Below are 17560 nucleotides of genomic sequence, written 5' to 3'. Positions count from 1 at the left end.
AACAGAGAAGGCAAATCACACTAATACGCATCAACATCAACCACTGGATTAAATGGTACAATGGTAAACTAAGACCCTCCTCTTAAATTAAGAGAATAAATGTTGGTATCAAATCCTTTTTGATACTAACAGTTCGAGCTGAGGTTCATATTATTTAATGCCTACATTAACCTTTCTGATCTCTAAATTGTCTGTGCATTTCATTGAATTGTTGTAAAAAGATTAAATATGAAGTATTTGGTATATCATAAACCTTAACAAATGATAATTTTCATCCAAATTACTTCTTCAATATGATTCTCCAATGGAGTACCTTTATTTACAATAACATATTAATAGTTGTGAAATTTTTGCCAAACACTTCTGTAATTAATTTGACTTCCTAAACTAAGTGCAAAATCAAATATTCCCAGCCTGTTTGGAAATCCAAAAAGATAAAGGGATTTAATTAATAATCTTTTAGGTTTTCAAATTTTAATTCCATTAATTATTTTTTAATTCTATTTTGCCAAATAGCATATGCATTAATATAATTTGATACAGCATGAATCTAATTAGAACTTTTTATTATTCTTCACAGAGGTCATTAGCATTCAATTAAATCAAAAAGAAGCAAAATTACAAACTCTACTCTGTGTAGTGGGAAACTAAGATACTCCAAGAGTCTAATCAAATGATAACTCTTCTTCACTGGGAGTCCCCAGACAGCCTCAGTGATACTGGTCCTTGGTGTTTACATTGTGTCAAACAAAGTGTGAAGTCATTGGGTTCACAGCTCCCTCAAATCTTGTATCTAACATCTCTCAATATAAACTTGGCCCCATTCCATAGCAAAAGACCCTTAGAGGAAACTCCAGCCACTTAGGGGAAATCCCTTCCTTGGTGTGAATCCATAACTTCTCTATGTACAGCACTGTGCTCAACAGCACATCCACGACACAAACACATAAGTGGCCGTGGGTACCAGTGGCTGCACATTACTTCTTACTGCCCACCTTTCTGCTTCCTATGATAGCAATAATATGTTAACTTTATGGGTCAAGATGGTTCTTAGAGGATGGAGAGAAAAGTAAACTCAACATGGAAACTCCCAGGAGATGCAAAGTAAGAAGAAGAAGAAGAAGAAGAAGAAGAAGAAGAAGAAGAAGAAGAAGAAGAAGAAGAAGAAGAAGAAGAAGAAGAAGAAGAAGTTGTTGTTGTTTAAAATACACCATAGGGTGCTATTTGTGCTAATCTTCCTGGAGAATCCAGAAACTCTGGTAATACAACATTCGTTCGCAAATACAGAAGACATTTGGGGGCTTAACCATTTTACCGCTGTCCTTCTCAGAGGTCCGTGCAAGGGGAAGAAAGGAGAGCTGGACTGTGGAAATGTGCGTGCCGCCTTCAAACACAGCATCCTTTGCAACACTTTCTGCTCCCTCCAACGACAGAGGCAGAGGAAAGCCAAATAAACCCATTGGTTCACGTTAAAAATCCAAGATTTTGCCAGCCTGAACTGCTGTTTTCTTTCTGAGAGCATTTAGCGCGTTACTTTTCTTATCAGGCATAGCTAGGGTTGACCTCAGCTCCATTAAAGGGGCACACGCTTCAGACTGACAAGTATAGGTATGTGGCTCCCCTCAGTGGTCGTCAAGAACATCAGCACAGTTCAGAAAAGGTATGGGCAAGGTAAACAGGGAACTCACTGACCCGTCTAGACATAACGATGAAACGAAAAATGGATGCAGGTACAATCTGGGAAGGCTTTATTTGCGAAGAAAATCAATCCCAAGTAATAAAAATACCAAGAAAAAGTTTCTAAAAGAAAATTCTGGAGCTTCAAAGAGTTAAAGGAGCTACATACAGGTAAGGGAGTGACGATCACAAGGGAGCAAGAAACCCAGCATCATCCTCAGCCCAGTTCATTGATAGCTTCAGGTTTAATAAAGTAGGACACATACTGTACCACCTGAGCAAAGCTAATTCCAGAACATTCCAAACCTGGCAAGTAATTGGCAATGGAAACTGGCACGATGGAAAAATTTAATGTTCAGAATATATTCTAGTTGACGGTTTCTCGGCATAAACAATCCCTGGGGGTTCCCAACAGCCCCTGGGGCATTTTCACAGCGTTAGGATCTCTGGGCCTTGGCCTAGGTTTCAATCATGTTTCCCAACAATGTTTCCATTTTTCTGAGATTGAGTCTGTACATGGGAGCTTCTAGATTCAAAGCCCAACTTCTAAGAATGGAGAGTACTTTGGAATAAAGATCTGAAGATCTGTCTGCTTCATTATTTATAACCATCTGCATTTACCAGGACTACTCAGATTCCCACACTGCATACAATCACAAGCAAGCATCGGTGCCCATTTAAGTAAGAGTTGGGTGGGAAGCAAGGCCACGCTCCCTGTGCCGGTAAACGCTATCCAACAGGACTACCTTGTCAGTTCTGATACCCCACCACTGCTTAAGGATGTCTTCCTGATGGGCAGGATGGCTGGCACCTCTCATCCCAGCACTCAAGAAGGGGCTGGAGACCAGAGGACTGCTGTGAGTACAAGGCCAGCCTGAGCTGCATACTGAGATCGAATCCAGCCTCCACTACAGAGTGAGACCCTGTTTCCAAATCCAAAACAAAACAGAAATGGCCTTGACTTGGGTACTCACGAACTCTTTCTTACCATTGTCCCTTTTCCTGTTGCCTTCTTGCTGCATCCCTTGCCTTCTCCTGGCCTCTTCAGAGCTGGCTCCCTCCTCCAATCCACAGTCTTTTTTTTTCTAGGGTAAGCCAACTTGATAGTCAGGAGCACTTGTTGCTCTTGAAGATGACCTAGGTTTGATTCTCAGCTCCCACATGGTGGCTCACCTGTCACTCCTATTCCAGGGGATCTGTGCCTTCTTCTGACCTCCACTGGCAGCAGGCACACACTTGGTGTACATGCATGCACGTAGACAGAAATGTTCATGCACATAAAATAGTAAAATAAACCTGAGGAGATCAAAAGGAGTGTGGCTTCAGTCTCTCCACATATTCCTTCTAACCCTGCCATGGCTTTTTCTTGGCCTCCTGTTATTACTAACATATTAAGCAGAGTGAGTTAAAAGATGTTCCTAAAGTTGCTCCACCACAGTGCATAATAGAGTTGCAGAGGTTCAAGTCCCAGAGAGTCTCAAGATACTCTAAGGCAGCATTCAGCTGGCATGTTGAGAGGCCTCCGACTCTTTCTGGTAGTGGACTTGAGGCTCATAGCAGGTAAGCATCTTGCTCACTTCTGATTAGCTGTTATCTGAAACTCCTCGGAGACTGAGCGGTTACCATGGCTAGCACTGTCCCTTACAGAAAACACTTTGAGAGCAGACTTAAGAGAACCATAACTTAAAGAAAACCACCTGCCAACAGCATCATTGAATTCCTGTGTTAGGAGCAATCTACTTTCTAATTATGACTATTCTGTCTTTCACATTCTTCTTTTTTTTTCCCTCTCTCTTCACTTCAGCATGGATAATTAGCCCCTTTCTGAGGAATGTCTCCTCTCTGGTTATTGTGTAGTAACACAAGTATGTTCTCATTTCTAAGGGGAATCCTTCTTCATCTGCCAACTGTCATTAAAAATCACATGTGCTTTGCCTGTAGGTTTTTTTTCCCCCCTAATGTTTTGTTTGCAAGGGGAGGCTAATTGTAGCTCTCTCCCATGGCCTTCCTACTGTTGTCAAGTTAACCATGGGTTTGCTGTGCTGGGAAAGATTTAGCTAAGGCCTGGAATCCAAAACAAGGGGCAACAATAAATACCAAATATCCCAGGGCCTTTGCTTCTGCTGCTCTGCTAAGGCAGCAGGCCTGGCTGTTGACTTCCATAAGATTGGACCTTCTTGATGCTCTTGGCACACTTTGCATTTGGCATGCTATTCTGGGTCACATGCTGTCCTTACTAATAGCGATTATTACATAGTAAGCAGTCCCTCCCCTTCTCTCTTCCTTATGGAACCTCCATCTCTTGGGTATCTGCAGTCAGGGCAGACATCATGAGCACCACAATCATACATCTCCTCAACGTTATTCTGTCACAGCCCAACTTTAGAAACTGACGTCGAGGTTCAACTGTAGGACAGAGATTTAGCACAGAGTCAAAACTTTATGTACTATTCAATATCAGCAGAAATGTGCAACATGTCTTCGGCATTTGTACAGCTCCTTGTTAAATTAGTGGCTTATTAAAACGGGAGCTACCTCTATCTAAAAACATACAATGTAGAGAGATGTGTAAACTAGTCTCTCAGGAACAGGAAGACCCAGTTCCCTATAAAAACACTTGGGTGCTGCAGCAAACAGAAAACTGCTGCTGACAATTGCCCTAATCAAGGGACATAGTGCCATGGATATTAGCTATCATGGAACACAATGGCCCAAATGCTGCCTGGCTACAGTGACCTCTAGTGTTCTTTCCCCTTCGTTGTGTTGGACCAACACCAAATGTAACTGTGATGTTTGAAAAGAAGCATGCCCTCCCCAGCAGGGTGGGTCTGTGCACCATCAAAGCACACATGCGCAGCTGAGGAATCTGTTATTGTAACCATCTCGCCATTTAGTGAAACTCCTTTCCCTATTTTCACCATTAACTTTCTAGCCCCTGCTCACAGAATTCATTTCAGATATCTGTCCCCATGTAATAAGATCCTCATCTTCCCAGGGTTTTAGGCAAAAGTTTTATTTTCTTGACTTTCTCCTGGAAACATCCCAAATTATAGCCAAAGGTCATAAAAGGCTCATCACTGCAAAGGGGTTAGATGCTGACATATAATCTCCTTTGGGGGACAAGTTCTACTATAGCTTAATTTAAACCCCATCATTCACAACGAAGGTTAGTAATCATCAAACATAGTCAGATAGCAGAGAAAATGGCGAGTGGGAAATCTCCTAGTCTTTAAAATGCCTTAATATATAGCATTCTCGACATCTTTGCCTGCAGACGTGAAGAACAATGCCAACCTGCAGTTAGCCTCAAGCTGCACCTAGCCTGAGAAATGAGAATGGACTAAGCTTGATAGAGAACTGTTACTGACAGCTCATGGGGCCATTTTACAAAGCAGAACCAAATGATCAAGCAAAATCTATGACTCCTGAAATCTTTTTTTTTTCTGAACAACACCACCATTTTTTTAAAACAAAAACAGTTTAGTCTTCTCGGGTCCTACAAAATTGATAAGTCAAAAATCCAACATAAGATTACTGTTTCTTGTCTCTTATCCTGCATGAAGAATATTTATTGACAATAAATATTTCTAGAATGGCTCTATTTCCTCTTACCTCTGCTATCTATTTCCTCTACTGAGCAGTTTCACCGTGCTCTCAGGATAAATGAGAAAGTTGCAGGCCCTCGCCAAATGAAGCGATACATACATATGCATATGTATATACATAAACCTACACATGTATAGATATACATATGCTCATCTTTTCAGGAGAACTCCAAAATGGTCAATTATTATACTATGATATTATATAGTATTTCCTGAAATCCTGTATTTTCACCTCATTCAGCTACTATGAAAGTAGATTTATACACAATAAAGACAAAAGACTAGAAATTATTAACCTTTAAACTAAAGTGAAGAATATTTTTTACATATAATTATTTAAAACTGTCTCTCAGCAATTAGTTATTGGATCCAATTTGAATTTTAAAGAAGTGAAAAAAAATAAAGAGAGGTGGAGGAGGAATTTGTGTTTGTCTAGCAAAAGAGGTTTTAAAATGATGATAAGCTGAAGGTGAGTGGAATGGCAAAGGGACATAGGAAATGTTACATACAAACCAAATATTAAAATAGAAGATAAAGATTAGCTGCCATCTGTTCTTTTACATAAGTAAAAATAAAGTAAGTAAATGAGGGAGTGATCTAGGACCTAGCAAACCATAACTGTGGATTGTTTGAGAACAACACACTTAGGAGGAGTTTCTCAAAGAGACAGCCAGAGAATCAGAACCCCTATCTCATCTTCATGAGACAGACATCATCAAAGACGACAGACAGGAAACCAGACTAATGTTGGTCCCCAGATCCTCAGCTTCTCTGAGTAAAAAGGAGTGAAATTAAACGAGGTTTTGCTGAAGTTCTAGTACCTAGTAACTTAATGCTTATTTTATCAAGTTTCCTTCAATAAGCTAATAAAAATAACAGAAGAAATAGAATGTTTAAAAATATATCTTTTCTACAGTTACTCTCAAGAATAGAATACAGTGATCTATATCAATGGGGTTTCTGAGCTGAGAATTTTAAGTCCTTTATAAGTCTTATAAAGAGTAGTAATTTTATGCAGTTTTGTCTTTTTTGCAAAAGGTATGAAATTCTTAAGATTCTTTAAATTAACTTTCAATTATTTTGGTAAGCTTCATGTTCCACTTAACTATAGCCAGCCATTTGAATTAATACACTAAAATAAAATGAGTATTCTACATTCCAAGCTGTAAAGATATTAGTCAAACTAAGTAAAAATATTTTAAATATTTTACAATAGTATTACTCTTATCATTAGATAAAAGCACTAATTAAGAATACAAATTACTTGGTCTACCTGCATCAGCAACCTTACTACTATTGACTGATAAAAAATAAAATAATGTGCTATATATTATCAGATATTATAGTATGTAAATACAGATTATATCTCAACGGTTCTCCACAAAAATAATTGTGTTCTTTTTAAAATGTACTGTCCTATAAATTTGTGTGTGTGTGTGGGGGGGGTGTTGGAAAGATGGCTCAGCACTTAGGAGTCCTTACTTCTGCTGTAGGGGATCCAAGTTCAGTTCCCTGTGCCCACACCAGAGAACTCACAATAACCTGTAACTCCAGGTCCAGATGATCACATGCCTTTGTGGGCATATGCATATGCTTACCCACATGCAGACAGAGACATGCAACTAAAAATAACAAAATTAAATCTTCAAAACTATATAGTTGATTGGTTTGTTGGTTGGTTGCTTGGTTGCTTGGTTCTTTAGTAAGTTGGTTGGTTGGTTGGTTGGTTGGTTGGTTGGTTGGTTGGTTGACTGGCTGGTTGGTTGGTTGGTTGGTTGATTGGTTGGTTGGTTGGCTGATTGGTCAGTTAGTTGGGTGGTTGATTTGTTGGCTGACTGATTGGCTATTTGGTTGGTGGGTGGGTGGGTTGGTTGGTTGGTTGGTTGGTTAGTTAGTTAGTTGGCTGATTGGTTGAATGGTTAGTTTGTTGGCTGATTGGTCTGTTGATTAGTGGTTGGTAGGTGGGTGGGTGGGTAGGTGGATAAGTTGGTTGGTTAGTTGGTTGGTTGATTGGTTGATTGGCTTAGTGATAGTTTGATTAGTTTCTTGGTTGGTTAATTGGTTGGTTTTGAAACAGAATTTGCTGTGGTGCTTAGTGTGGCCTCAAACTCACATCTCTTGCCTCAGTCTCTCAATTAGCTGGTATTACAGAAATACACCATCATACCTAGCTTGAAATGTATTGTTAAAATTAATTTTATAATATCCTCTGCACAGAGGTGTTTGGTTTTTATTTCATTTGATTATTATTACTATTGTCAGTACTAGGAATTAAGCTTAGGGCCTCACACATGAAAAGAAAGCACCCTTTTAACTGAATTACAACCCCAGCCCAGTAGTTTGCTCTTTAAATGAGTGAATACTCACACAGCATTTTGCACAATTTCTAATACACAGTAGGCATATAATGAAAGATATTTACCTATTTTCTAGGGATGGTCATGGTTGACAGTATGTGAACACTCATGTGACAGCTTTTGAAACTGTCCTATATCTCTAGAGTTCTTTAATTGGGATGCTGTTATAGTACCTCACTTTTGCTATAGTTTTGTGTTTTCCTAATGACAAATAATGTAAAGTATCTTTTCATGTGTATGTTGTCCGTTCATATATCCTTTTTGATATATTTATTTAAAATTTTTTGCCAAAAATGTAAGTAAGGTCTTAATCTAGGTTTTAAAATGATCTGATTAATTCTGAATAGCCAGGGTGAGGCCTATGTAAGCATCTCCTTTTATGTTGATCTTTATGTTGATGAAAAGCAACTTAGTCAAATTTAACTAACATACCTGAGATAACTGGTGTGACAGTGGAGCAGAGTACAGAAGAGCAGAGCAGAGAGAGAGAGAGACAGACAGACAGACAGACAGACAGGGATACAAAGACAGGGGAATCACAGAGCAGAGCCAGCAAACAAGAGAAGAAGCGGAACTACCTGTCAGGAGGACTGAAAGAGAAGTGAGCTCTGAAACATAGTCAAGGAAACTATATCAGAAGAGAGGCTGGACCACAGTGCAGACTGTTCTTTCATCCTAAACCAAGTCATTTAAATGAAAGCCAAAGAAAGGAATAAGACAATACCACACTTACAACCTTCCATCTCGTTCTTATTTTGAGTTTAGCACTTTAATAGTACACTAAGGTGTCCCATCCCAACTAAGAAAGCAGTCTCTGCTTAGTAGAGCAAGAGACAAGCTAAGGAAATGTGCTTGTGTGGTTGTCACTCTTTCTATGTTCTGTTGATCACCAACAGCTCCAGTAGGAGTACTTGACCCAAGGGAATAAAGTACCCAAAGATCTCCTCTGGCCTACACACACACACACACACACACACACACACACACACAAACACACACACACACACACACACACACACTTGCAGACACATGGTCACATGTATACATGAGCCTCAAACATACACACACACACACACACACACACACACACACACAATACCTGAGAGAAACAACATGAAGAAGAAAAGCTTTACTTTGGTTCATAGTAGCAGAGATTTTGATCCATGCTCAGATATCCACTTCCATACTGTGTACCTATCTTACTTAGACCACCATAATGAGGAGTTTGTAGTAAGGTGGACGAGCTGAGAGAAGGGGAGAAAGGTCTAGAGGGTAAGACATCCTTCAGAAACATCCCTGGTGACCCACTTCTTCCATCAGGCTTCACCACTTAACGGTCCATTCGCCTGTGAATTTATCAATCAATTTACCCATTGATGAAGTTTAAATCTTTGTGACCAAAACACATGTCAGCTGGAAACAGGCAACTGAGCCCTTCTTGTTACCCTCAAACCACATCCCTGTCGTTAGGGTTGCCTATATTTTACCTAGGGAAGTCAAACAGGAAACAAATGAATAGCGTAAACACATTGCATGTCAGATGCTTGTGAAATGAAGAAAAGTAAGTCATGAAAGAGAGCTATCGTGTCCCCAGAGAGGAGAGGAACAAAGAGTTGGTGCTCTAAAGGAGATGAATAAAGGCTCCATGGTGAAGCGACGTTTAGTAGAGGCCTACAGGAGCCGACAGAGCTTCGTGCTATCTGTGAAGGAAAGATCCAGACATAAAGCGTAGTGAAAGGGAGCATCCTTAGAGAATGTGGCAGACAAGTACTTGGCACTAAAGACCTTGCCAGCAGATGCAGAGCAGAAGAGTACAACGGGCCATGCAAGCAGAAAGCAAACAAGAGTATGCCTTGAGGCTTGATCCACTGAAGCAGGAAAGGCATCTTCCTAGGCCTAAGAAATCCCCACATGGATTTCTAAGTTGGCAGTTTGATGAGCAGATACCATCATCAAACCAAAATGACTTTCAAGCCAATGTGTGGAGATGATGACAGGATCCAGCAGCCATCTCCCATCATCTACTTAGCTTAGGTGGGAGTGTCTTTCCCTTTGCAATCCCCACCAAAGCCTTCTTGCTTCCTAGGCTCAGATTTTCTGAGTGAATTTCTACCCCCTGACTCAATCACTGCAATTTGTGAATTGCAGTGTGCTAGAGATTTCTGAGTCTTGAGTTCTATTCTTTACCCTGGAGCCACGATAAGAACCCAAGGATGTGTGAGGACAGAATCCCCCACAGGAGGAAACAGAAACAGAGACACAGCTGGTATAGGAAGAGACACTTAACAAATGTTTTCATGCAAAGAAGAGCATTATGGGCTATTAATACCATTTCCACTTCTGTGTAAGTGGGCTATCATCACGAAGTATGTGTGTGTGTGTGTGTGTGTCCCCAGTTTCGTTCATGTGACATTCGTTGTAATGGAATCCTTTGAGAGATAATGAAGTATTTATGAGAATTTTCCAGCAAGAAGCTACTATCTATAAGTCAGAAGGCTCTCACCAGGAAGCAAAACAGGCACCACCCTGATTTGGGACTTTTCAACCTCCAGAGCTGAGGGTAATAAATTCCTGATATATATGTATCAGATCTGCCACAAAGAAATGATGGTTAAAACTTGCAGACCCAATGTGGATAAAGAATACTATCGATTCAAAGAGATGTACGATTGATGGTCTCGTAGAAAATCTTGCACACCTAAAAGCTTTTCACGAGCCTAAACAGTTTGGAGGATTACACACAGTCCCGAAGATGCTGTGAGATAAAATACATTTTTAAATAATTTTACATTAGACTTGTGTATATATAAATATGCGTGTGTGTGCATGTGTGTGTGTGTGTGTGTGTGTGTGTGTGTGTGTGCGCGCGTGCGTATATGTGTGTTTAAAGTCTGTTTCCTCAAGAATAGGGATCCTGGGTAAACAGGCACTAGTACGGATTTGTTCCAAGCAGGCTGCCTCTATCATACAGCCCTGACACACACATTAGTTTTGTCTCTAGCTGAACTAGTTGGAGCCACATCCTGTAAATGGAACCTATAGAAACCCAACTTAAAACTCTAAAAAGATTTGCCTTCAATAACCTAAATTAGAACCCTGAAACAGACAGATGGAAACACAAAGGAAGCTGAGAAGCCTTCACAATGACTCCAGCCCAAACTATCTCCCACCTCCTGTCCTGTCCCCTGCATCCCTGGGAAGAAGCTTAAAAATCAGTGTTGACACCGATGGGGAGTACATTAGCCTTCGAGTAATTTCAGGGCTGTCAGAAACTTCTGGGAGCAGGGCGGGGCGGGGCAGGGCGGGGGAACTCAGAAGAGGATTACATTGTCTTCCTGTTTCGTTGTTCTTGCCCCCTCCCCTTTTTTTGCAAACCAGAGAGAGAATAGGTGGCTGGACAGACAGACAGAAAATTGCCTGAAGCCGGATTATTAGTAGCTTAAGGAGTAATCTTTTAAGTGTATTGCCAAACATACCACAAAGGGATCTGAAATAGCTCTCCAGCCAAAAAGCCGACGCAGTGTGGTAACCGCACACCTCAAACTGCTTTTCTGACCACTGAGACTTTAAATCGCTACTTTCATCTTGTTAAAAGGTGCGTACGTCTAGGTTTGAAGCTTCCGTCCCTGCTCTCATTATCTTTCCACCTAAGCTTGAATTTTTAGGATTTTTTTTATTATTATCATTGGGGAAAATATTCCTGTAATCCCCTGAAATTTCAATACATACAACTTTTTTGGCTGCATTTTTCTTCATTTTCATTTTTATTTTGAAAGATAGAAAAAAAATTGGCATGTGGTGTTCTCGGCCTCTTTCATTCCATTTCTGGAGCAGGTGCGAAAGGAGCTGACAAAATTGAAACTTGAACGTATTTTGAATTAATATTTACATTTATTGTAACAAATTCAGACAATACATGTGTGTGAAACAGAAAATGGAGGTCCTATCTTTCTCCTATGTCACTTCCTCCGGATAATATAGATTATTTTTTACTCTTTCTTACATTGTATGGAATTGTAAAGTGTTTGTGCAGTTAAATATATTAATTATACTAACTTTCAGTCTCTTTAAACTTACTCAGGAAGCTATAAGAAAGCCACAGTATCAGAGAAGGTAAATATGTTTGGTTCAAAAAATCAACAAATATTTGGTACCTACAACCCAAAACACACAGAAGTCAAGAGAAGTCTGTCTACGTTCACCCGGGTATAATGTTTACAAAAATGATATTATTTGACACGTAAAAACAGTTATAGTCAGAAGGATGAAACTACTGAACAAGACAGATAATAAGCTAGGAGTGTAGACACATTAGTCTGGGATATTAATTCCAGCCAGTAGACACAGATATTTATATACAGCAAAATTCTCAGAAATACTATCAAAATCATCCCTACTTGCAACTTGTAACAAGAGAGGACAATGCAAATTCTAGCGCACTTTTGCTACCCTTCTGTTGTTTTGATCCCTCCCCCTCTCAGTTACACCTTGCTTGGAGAGATGCTTGAAGATCCGAGCCTGATACGCACAATAAAATGCATTGTTTAACGCTACAAGTTCCAAGTTGTATGCGGTTTTGCTTTCCTTCTACTAACAACTTGAGAATGACGCAAATTTACAATCGCCACGTTGTTGCTTGTCTCTGTGTCATTGCCAAGCGCCTGCAGCGACTCAGCTTCCCAGTGACTAAACGGTTTAGGCGGGATTTTCACTCTATTGAGCCATGAAGCGCTAACTGCGGAAACCAGACATAGTGTGGTTGCCTGTATCAGGTGATTCACGGAGACACTAAATCTCTCGTAGCCCATGGTGTGCTGGTAAGCCATTAACACCCATTTCTCCAGGGCAAGGAGCAGCTTATAGCTCTGGTTTGTGGCAGCTCCTTTGGAGTAAATATCTGTGTCCTGACCAATTTAAAGATCTCCACACAAAGCCAGTGACATCAGACTCCGGAGGGGATACAAACTCCCTGGGTCCGGAGACCTTCTGCAAGGTGCTGACAGCTTCTCCCATCATGGAGACCTTAAAAACACAAGTGGAAGTTAGACACACCCAAATTTGTCATGCCCACCCCACCCCCCACCCCCAGTGGTTAACAGTGACCAGGAAATCCTGTCCCTGGCCCATTGCACCCCTCTCCCCTCTAGAAAATTGAGGTCAGTTGCTGAGTCTTTTATCTAGAGCCTTTTAGGCTGAACTCAGGGTGTTTATAGTTTCATGTCCTCTTGCCATATTGCATATTTGATATTCTTGTCACCTGTGGGGAGAATGGGGGTGGGGGGGATGAAAGAAAAAAGCAACTGCCACAATTGTTTCTCATACCCAAAGCACTAGAGGCTTGCTTCCTACCACAAAGACTAAAGTCAAAGGAAGGCTAAGAAACTGTAATTATTCCTGAAAGCACAGTTTCAACAAACAATGTGGTGATCAGCACCTTCTACCACAACGCCCTTCTACCCATGAACTCCCAGAGTCAGCACAAACTGGTCCACGTGGTAAACACACAGCAAGTTGTCTGCCTCCCTCTGTGAAAGAGCTAGATAGACGCTTGCTGAATAACTAAGGGGAGACTCAACTCCCCTCCGCAGCTCCTTACAAGAATGCCCGTAATTACCCACAGCTATTTTAATATGTAACAACATGAAAGTCCTTGATAGAAAAAGAGAATGCCCCGTGATTCCTCAGGTTAGCAGAGAAAGAATTAGCTTGCTAAATTATTAGAGGAAAATACCTATTTCTAAAATTACCCCAAATGTTTGCTATTTGTACTGCTATGGTCCCTCCAAACTTTCAAGTCAGATACCCTGGCGCTTAGGCCAATTGATCAATTGAAATAAATAAATAAATAAATAAATAAGTGGGGCCTGCAGAGAGGACTCAGCAGTTAAGAGCGCTTGCTACTCTTGCAGAAGACCCAGGTTTGGTTGCCAGAAGCCACACTGCAGCTCACAACCATCTGTTAACTCATTCCCAGGGATTCAGTGCTCTCCTCTGGCATCTGTGGGCACCAAGCATGCATTTGATGTATAGACAAATGCCTGCATGCAGGCAAAAAAAAAAAATTGAATAGTGGCAATAGAAGAATGTTCCTGTCTCAGAATTATATGCAACAAATGTTATTACTTAACTCTCTACTCACTCAATACTTCCTTCGTAGTTTTCCTCTTCACCAGCAGATAGTGTGTGCTACAGTTGACATGAGTAATCTCTACCTCGCCTTCTTGCTCCGCTTGGGAAACCAGGAAGCTACGAGGCTCAGTTTTTTCCCAGTGTTTTGTTTGTCGAAGATCTGCTGAGCTGATGTGAGAAGGAACGGTTATAGGTAGCATCAATTCACCAACTTCATCTCCTTAAAAACACACATTGTTCCCAATTTTCCTCCATTTTCCTAAGCCCCATTGAGATTACTGCTCCCCACAAATTTCAGTGGAAATATCCTTCCTGAAGCCAGGCTGGTGTCTTCCTGGCTAGTCTGTGCTCTAGTTTAGTGACTTACGAAGCAGAAGTGCTTCTCAGATGAATGAATGAATGAATGAATGAATGAATGATACCAGATTAAGATCACTGTTCAGGACTATAAACGCTTGTTCATGACCACTCCGATGAAAACGCTCACATAGAATACATCTCATGACCAGCATGCACCACCACCTAGAAGGAGAAAGTTCTCCCTTCTGGAGAGGTGGAAGTATGCCAACTATTTTCCCCTCCCTAAGAAATTAGCCTTTTAGTATAAGAAGATAACTAACTCCAGCTAAAGTTGGTTGACTTCCAGTGTTTAGTCATAACTTGTAGTTAATTTACTTCAATATTCAAGCTTTGAAGACTCCTTGTCTTGTTTTGTTTAGAAGACACCAACCAACACCTGCTCCGTCTATCAACTGAAAACCAATACCTTGAACAGAAAACAAAATTCTACTGATGAAAAATACTGCTTTGTTGTGTTCAAAGCCTAACACTAAGGTAAGTCCCTATATTCAATAGCGAACACTTCTTCAGTATCCATTACTGAATTTCTTTCTTGGCTTTTCTCCTCTTTGACTTTGGAAGCACTGGTGTGCTCAAGAAACCCTATGGTTTGTGATTCTACCTATCAGCCAACCTCCCACTGTGGCAATAACAGAGTTTAAATCAGGCAACCCAGCTTTGTTGGTATTCCTGAGGACAAGAGTGCTGACAGGGTGGGACAAACTGACAGATTAATTCGCACTTTAATCCTCAACTTCCCCAATATTGATATAATGCGGAGGTTTCTCTTACAGGGGGTGCAGTTAATAGGCGTTTCACATTCAGGCACCGAGATACAACACCACTATTAGGCAGGGTCTTTGCAACAGCTGAGTCACTCCTTCCATTTGGTGTCAATTAGGCTAATTAGTGGTTAGCAGATCCGGCTGCTCTTCAATCGGTTGGAAATGCCAGGGTACCCACTCTAAGGTCTTCTCAAACACTAACATGGGTGTCTTCTCTGCCAAGGCAGAAGGCTCCTCAGAAAGATCGCATTTATTGGCTGTAACACGTACTCAGCCAGTGTCACGAACTACAGTTTTTGATGGCCACCCACTAGTTCTATGGCCCATTGTTGGCCACCCTTCTTGGAGTACAATTTGTTGGGCCACTGATACAAGGGGATCCTATTATCTTCTCATCTCACCAGCTAGGTGGTCCGAGTGTGCTTCCCCCGAGGGTGCATGTACCTGTTAAAACACTATTTCTTTTGGCTCTGGTTCTAAACCCAGGCAGAGGGGATTAGAGGCTGGTTTTTAATTGCGCTTGCCTTTTTCTTCTACGAATGCCAATCGTTCTGCAGTACCTTTTGTGATATGAAAATGAACACAGGATTAAAGCATAGTTTTGATTCCTCACCAGCCATTCGAGTCTCTCAGGCACCTTCCTTAAGCTGCTGGGTGTTCTTATCAGGCGGTTCAAGCCTTGGCAGGAGGCAAAAAAAAAAAAAAAAAAAAAAAAAAAAGCCTTTACAAAGACGACCTGGCTCCGGAAGCCAGAGAAAATCACCGGGAGAGAGTCTATGGATGTCAGTCAAAGAAACAGTTGACACTGTCCATTTTGTAATCGGGTGAAAATCTTGAAAGTCTTGACAGATGATCTCCTTCATGATATTAAAATGGGGCTAATACATACATAAGAAGCCTAGATAAATTGTAGAAAACATTTATTATTCTACAAACAGTTACTCTGGAAAACAATTCTACAAAGTACATTATTATTTATGCCACATTATTCCAATTTTTAAAAAATTGCCTCATGACTCACTGATTTAAATGTTTAAGAAAAAAGATCTTGTTCTACTGCATTATTTATATTACCAAGGATTTTTATTTTAGGAAATTGCGTCTTCTTAGGGTATATATCAGTATACTTTTTCCAATGTTAATTAAAAAAAAAATTCAAGGAGGCAATTTGAAATTCTAGGACTTCTTCATCAAATACTGAAAATTACATAAGAAAATATCTAAGCAGTGAATGCTGTGTCAGATTTTATGTTTAAAAGGAATCCTCAAAACACATGGCTGACATAAAAATATACATGGTCTACTTTACAAGTTAAATATAATATATATTTTCACTTTATTTATTTATTTATAGTTTTGCTATATATGTAAAATATACATTGTATGTATTAAGCCATATACAAAAAATTCAAGCATACAATTGAATTGCATTATTTAAACAATTTTAAAAAGAATTTTAAAAGCCTGAGTGTTCTCACAAAAAATGAGACAGAATTTATAGCCTTAAATAATTATGGCCAGCAACAATGACAACAAAAATATCTAACTAATGAAAGGATTCATTTTTGACCAACATTATCGATTAAATAATACAATGTTTTAAGTCATTCTATAAATGTATTAACATTTTAAAATATATATCCTGAGCAACTTCGTTTTTTACCTGGATGATCAGATTTGGTTTGCTTTTACAATTTACATTCTTGAAAATATGCATCTATTTGCAGTCTGCAAACTCAACTCATACAGAGTAGGTTGAAATTAGACAGCTACAACCAGATTGGAATGTCTTTGTATACACAACAGGTAACAGATGAGAAACTCTGAAAGTAACTTTTATTCGCCTAGTGGTTGATCACCAGTAAAATTCAATCTTAGATATTTCCCCCTAAATGTGACATGGCTCTTTGAAAGAGTTTTTCTTAAGCAGAATTACAAAAACCTATAGAGCTATCGAGAGTATGTGGAACATTGGGTTTTTGACATATGCTCTACATAAAAAGTAAATTAGCTTCTAAAAATCGAGATGTGGAGAAGAAAATGAAAACAACAGTTCCTGACAATTAAGCTGACCCCTCCAACATCAAAGAACCCGTTGACGTGTTCTCTAGATTCCCTTCACTAGCAAGGCATGCCCTTGCACCGCAGCACCCAAGTACAAACAAATTCCTCCCCTTTCTCTATTTGAAAGCCAAAGCTTCTGCCTAACTCTTTCTCGGTGATTGTTAGGTCCCTTTCACACAAACACTGTTGAGGCTTGCCATCACAGACACCCGGGTGCAGTTTGTATTCTCCATTAGGCAGACACAGCACCCAAACGAGATACTCAGATCCTCAGGAGAGGAGTCACAGAAAACCTGAGAAACCAATGAAATGACATCAGAGCCTAAGAGAACATAAGAGTAGGGACATAAAAATTTGCAAAGGATACAGGAGATTTCAATCCCGAAAAGGGGGATGGATGCTAAGGAAATGTCTACAGAGGAGGAACTTGGATTGTGTGGGTTACTTTAAACTTTCACCACATTTATTTTCTAGCCATTCCATTCTTTCATCTGTATGAAAAAGGATAATCTTACTGTCCAATATGGTACCCACTGGCCACAGGTGGTTTACTGAAGTAGCTGGTCCCTGTTGAAGACGGCTTTAAAAGCAATGTACATGGGAT

At 40.1% G+C, this 17560-nt stretch overlaps 1 long non-coding RNA gene across 1 annotated transcript in view; it reads left to right on the top strand.

Annotated features, from left to right (window-relative positions):
* The window catches only part of D030025E07Rik (RIKEN cDNA D030025E07 gene), a 114591-nt gene that overhangs the window by 67221 nt on the left and 29810 nt on the right, over positions 1–17560 (top strand). The window contains exon 3 of the long non-coding RNA NR_045704.1: positions 14488–14602. This is a non-coding gene — a long non-coding RNA (RIKEN cDNA D030025E07 gene). The remainder of the gene's footprint in view (positions 1–14487; positions 14603–17560) is intronic.

This window comes from Mus musculus, chromosome 3 (assembly GCF_000001635.26).
Source record: "Mus musculus strain C57BL/6J chromosome 3, GRCm38.p6 C57BL/6J".
NCBI classification, from domain to species: Eukaryota; Metazoa; Chordata; class Mammalia; order Rodentia; family Muridae; genus Mus; species Mus musculus.
This window is presented reverse-complemented; position numbering and strand designations above follow the sequence as displayed.